Here is a 5,222-nt window from a genome sequence, read left to right as displayed (position 1 = left end):
GGGGACTGGAAGCTATGAAAAGTTTATTTTGGGGGTATTTTATTCCCCTTTTGGTGTGTTTTTTTGGATGCCTTGGAAGAGAGTTTGACAAAGATGGGCTGCTCAGCCCTGGAGGTTCATCTACCAGCTTTCTTGCAGAGATACCGGAAGGTTCTCTGTGGTGACCAGACCAAAGTAGGGCAGAGATGCCCCTTTTGTTGCCGTTGGTTTTGCGGCATACTTTTCAGCTGAGGGCTGGTCCCGAAGCTAAGACACAACTCTGTGTGTGCGTTTGTGTATGTGCGAAAGAGCAGACCGTTCAAAAGAGAGCGGAACGAGTTTTTGAACCAACACTTGAAATATGAACTCTTCCTCTCCCTATAAACCGAGGCCAGTTTTGTTTTAAAGGAGAAAAGAAGTGTCACCATGAGGGGAGAGGGGTTTTTGTGTGTGTATTTTCTCTCTGTGTGGTAACTTAAAACAAGAAACGCATCCAAAATTGAAAGAACGAAAACACATCCAACAATTGTCTTCCATTTGAGGGGCAACAGCAAGTCCCCCCTCTTGGCTGACTGTATCACATGGGGGGGGTATATTTAACTTTTAAAAGATAAGTTATGGTTGAATAAGAATGCATTTCTTACCTAGAGTTTTCCCTGTAAAGCAGGGATCGGTCAGTGTGTTCCAGATGCATTTTTATCCTTGTGACCTGTCTGGGCAACAGCCGATCCCAGGATCTCGAGCCGGCTCTGTTATTGGGCGGAACGTACATCGGGCACCATGTGCCTCTTTCATAGAAGTTACGAGATGAGAAACTGCTTCCTCCCAACACCCTGGTGTGAAACCGGGCAAGTTTTGCACACACAGGTACATTTATATGCTGTTCCAGCCCCTGGCCACCCACCCACCCTTTAGTCCTATCCCAATCCCATATTTTAAGTCCATACTTAAAAAGGAACAGGCAGAATCCAGAGTAATAAAATAAGATTGATCCAACGATAGGCAGGGGACAAACGCTTCTGACAAATTATAAGAAACTCCAAAATTCAACAAAGGAAGATTATTTAGATAAGGGAAAAGCCATGAGGTGTTTTTGATTGCCTGCCAATTGTAACTTAGCCGTTGCCATTTCGCGCCCAGTATTGACTAGGTCCTAATCAGCCAACCTCTTGCTGTTGAAACTACAATCTCCAATTAAACGCTACCTCGAATTTTGCTGTAATTGACTCTCACCTACTTCACTCCCCTTGATGTCGGGCAGGGGCGGCCCATCCTATTTTGCCACCTGCGGCGAAATGGGAATTGCCCTGCTCCCTTTTGCATCCCACCACTTCTGCTGCCACCGCCGGACCCTGGTGGGAACCCCGGTGCTCCCCTGGGGACAGAAAAGACGAGTGGCAATGCTGTGCGCCAGAACAGCTCCCTCGCTGGCAGAGCGCCGCCTCTCGCACTTGTACCGCCTGAGGCAGGCGCTTCCTCCCGGCTTTGATGTTGGGGAACCACCTCATCTTGCTTGGTCCCCTACAAGTGGTAAATTGGCCAAAAGATGCCTCCTCTCTCATCCTGTCCCATCTCACCCCAGCTGTACCAGATGTTTTGTTCCTGCTGTGGCAGAGTTGGCTGTCTTCGTTTTTAAGAATGTCCTTATCCAATAAGTAAATAATATACATTTGGCAAGCCGGTCCTTAAGACATCTTCAAAGCGCCATCCAATTTCACTTGATTTTAATTAAAAGTGCCCCTGAAGTGCTGAAATTCAGGAATCTTCGTTTTATTTGGAAGGAGTGCGAAGAGATCCTTTGGGCGCGATTTGCTGCAATGCAAAGGGGGCTTGGATGAGTTGGGAAAGGCATGGGGCAATTCTGACCCACATCTCTTCATGTTGATTGGAGAAGATTTGGAACGTTTTAGGATGTGGCCGGTTGCTTGAACTGGTGGAAGGCAGAATGTTTCAGAGAGGGGTTTGAACATGTGCCAGCCAGCCCACAGCGTGATTGGGGACTTAATATTGGGCGATGCCACAGCCAGGAACAAAACATCTGGTACAGCTGGGGTGAGATGAGTTTTGCTCATTGGCTGTTCTCTGTAGCCACCTGCATGATGTTTCCCTCTTTCCTTAGTGTAGCAGTTGCATAGAAAAGTTGTTCACACTCCCCAATGACAGAGCCGGCTCCAGGAAATGGCTCCTTGTGCTGTGGGTCGTTCCAACGACAAAGACTCCGGTCAGACTTTTGAGTGACGCTTATTACTGTGAAACTTTTAATTTATGATGATGATTTTTTTTCCAAGGGGGAGGGGAGGAGGGACACTTGCCCCTCCCTCCAAGAAGCAACAGATTTTTTTTATTCCTGCTCAGTTTCACTTCCAGTGGGAGCGGCTGGCACGGTATCTCATCCCGGGCTGCGCCTGACGACCATCGCCTGCGGTGGAAATCCTTCTGCAATCTCTATTTATGAGAAGACACACGTGCTATAATTTATATGTGTCTGCAGTGTCTCCGAATGTCTATTATTTATAGCAGGTTCCGTTGCACACTCAGAAACAGTGTGGATGCTTGCAGATCTCTCTTTCTCTGTGTGTTGCTTCTACATAGTGGAGTTGTACATATGATTGCCATAAGATTTATGGATATTTTTGGGGTTTCTAAATAAAAGTTTGTGCTAAAAAGAAGAAAGGAGATTGGTTGCAAATGTGAGAGGGCCGGCGTGGAAATTCAAAGCAAGCACGATTCCGCTGGGTGTTGTGGGGGGTTGTTTATACATACCCAAAAGTTCCCTGCAGGTTTTACGCCGCAATTCTGTGTCCGTGTAACAAGAAAACCCATTGGATCTCATAAGATGCATAAAGCAGAATGAGGCAAATAAAACCATGCGCAGCATTTAGGACTGCAGCCAGTCAGTCAGTAGACCTGGTTGAATGCTCCCCCAGCATCAAGTAAATGGACACCCACCCACACCCCTGTCCTTCCCCGCAAGTAGAAAACTAGTGCATCAGTGAGACAGAGTCTATATGATTATGATCTGCCAGAACTTTCTGACGGTAAGAGCTGTTTGACTGTGGAACGGACTCCCTTCAGAAAGTGGTGGACTCCCCCTTCTTGCAGGTTTTAAGCAGAGATTTTGTGGCCACCTGTCAGGGATTATGTAGTTGGGATTCCTGCATTGCAAGGAGTTGGGCTAGAGGAACTTTGGAGTTACTTCTAACTTTGCAATTCTATTATTATTATTATTTACTAAAATTGTATACTGCCCTATGCACGCAGATCTCAGGGTGATTCACAAGACAAAATCACAACATAAAAAACACAAAATATATAATCAAAATAAGAACAACCCAATAATTCATTGTTCCGCAACACAAAGGGCATGGATGTCAATCAGCCAAAGGCCTGGTTAAAGAGGAGCATTTTCACCTGGTGTATAATTTGTATATCAAATACAAAGGAGCCCAGGCTAGCAAACATCAAAAGGCTAAAGCAATGCAACTGAAAATAAAACAAAACCTGTTTAAGGGCATGGAAACCATCTGAAACATTTTTTTTTAAAAAAAAAATCACACGCCTTCCTTCCCAGTTGCTAATTTCAAGGTTGCGGTGGGCAGCTGTCAAGTGTTTGGTATGAACAGGAAGGTATTGAAATTTCTCCCAAAAATCAGTAGAGAGAGAGAGAGAAGAACGTGTCTCACCAGAGAGGGCATCCCACAAATGGGGAGCCACCACCGAGAAAGCCCTGTCAGGGGGTCAATGGCAACCGGGCATAGTTATTTAGCTGGGAGGGGGGACAGTTCAAAGTGGCAACATCTCCTTCGACTTCATCTACAGGTCAGGAACATGAGATGTTGCCGCCTATGCAGCCAGCCCACTCGTCTATTGTAAGGTGGACTCAGATCAAGTGAACTGCAATAGGACTTTGGCACAGAAGCCGCAGACCACACCCTGAATTAAATTTCCGTGTCATAAAGTGTGCACAGTACATTTAATATACACAGTATATTTAATTAAATACAAGGTGTGACCAGAAAGTTCGGTGAATGGTCACAGAAATAGGACAGCGAGAAATATTCAAACATACACTTGGCATCGCAAACCCACGAAATGTAACTCGAAAGACGGTGTGTGAATGGTTTAAATGTTTCCGTGAAGGATAGCAAACCATTGAAGATGACCCTCAGTCTGGCAGACCGTCGACGAGCAGAACAGCGGCAAATGTCGACAGAGTCCATGAGTTTGTGGATCGGCATTTGTCCGTCTGAATGATAGCGGAAGAATTGCATAAATCGTTACTGAGGTTACTGAATTGTCCTACCGTCCATATTCACCTGATCTGTTCCAATCAGAATTTTTTCTTTTTCCGAAACGGAAATCTTCACTGAAAGGGCACAGATTTTCCAACATTTCACACGTCCAAGCTGCTGTGATGAGGGAACTGAAAGCAGTACGAAAAGAGGGACTTCAGAAGTTTCTGACAGTTCTACGAACGTTGTCAACGGTGCATTGTATCAGAGGGGCCCTACTTTGAAGGCCTGTAAGGTGTGTATGTTTGAATATTTCTTGCTGTCCGATTTCTGTGGCCATTCACCAAACTTTCCAGTCACACCTTGTATATAGTGAAATACACATTTAAGAGATTTAATGATTAAACTAAGGCACAAACAGATGTATGCTTGTTAAACGCAGGACACAAACCTTGATTTTAAATGGTTTTTAAGATGTTTTTTCTTGAATGCTGCTAAGGGCCTCCAAAATAGGATTGGACCACCCTTGTCTGCCCTGACTGGGCGTAGCTCTCAAAGACTTCAGAATGGGTCTCTTCTGCATGCAAAAGAGATGCTCCATCACTGAGCTGAATCATGAATGGCAGCTTTATAGCCTCTTAACAGTCTTGCTTGACACTTACATGAAACAGATAAGACTAGAAACCCAACAGGGAAGGTCAACTGAAAAAGTGCAGGGCAGGTAAGGTAACTGACTAACTACACCTGTTCCGGGCTCATGACCTGTTGATGATGCTGATAAAATAACAACAGGTGGAAGATGGAGGCAGGGAGCAAGCTGGTTTTCTGCTGCTCCAAAGGGGAGGACCCAACCGATCCAATGGATTTGGATTTTGAGAAAGGAGATTCCCGCCCGCTGAACTTTCTGACAGAAAGGGCTTTCTGACAGAGCTGACAGTGGAACGGTCTCCCTCGGGAAGTGGGAGGTTTTTCCTTAGAGGTTTTTAAGCTGAGGTGGGATGGCCATCTCTC

General features: G+C 45.5%; 1 long non-coding RNA gene across 1 annotated transcript; it reads left to right on the top strand.

The window, feature by feature from the left end:
• Positions 1 to 1,355: 1,355 nt before the first annotated feature.
• Positions 1,356 to 2,652, top strand: LOC310845169. The gene is made up of 2 exons (XR_014564537.1): positions 1,356 to 2,200; positions 2,335 to 2,652. It is a non-coding gene; the product is annotated as an uncharacterized lncRNA (long non-coding RNA).
• Positions 2,653 to 5,222: the final 2,570 nt, after the last annotated feature.

The sequence above is a fragment of the Podarcis gaigeae genome, assembly GCF_964106915.1.
Source record: "Podarcis gaigeae genome assembly, chromosome: 5".
Taxonomy (NCBI): domain Eukaryota; kingdom Metazoa; phylum Chordata; class Lepidosauria; order Squamata; family Lacertidae; genus Podarcis; species Podarcis gaigeae.
This window is presented reverse-complemented; position numbering and strand designations above follow the sequence as displayed.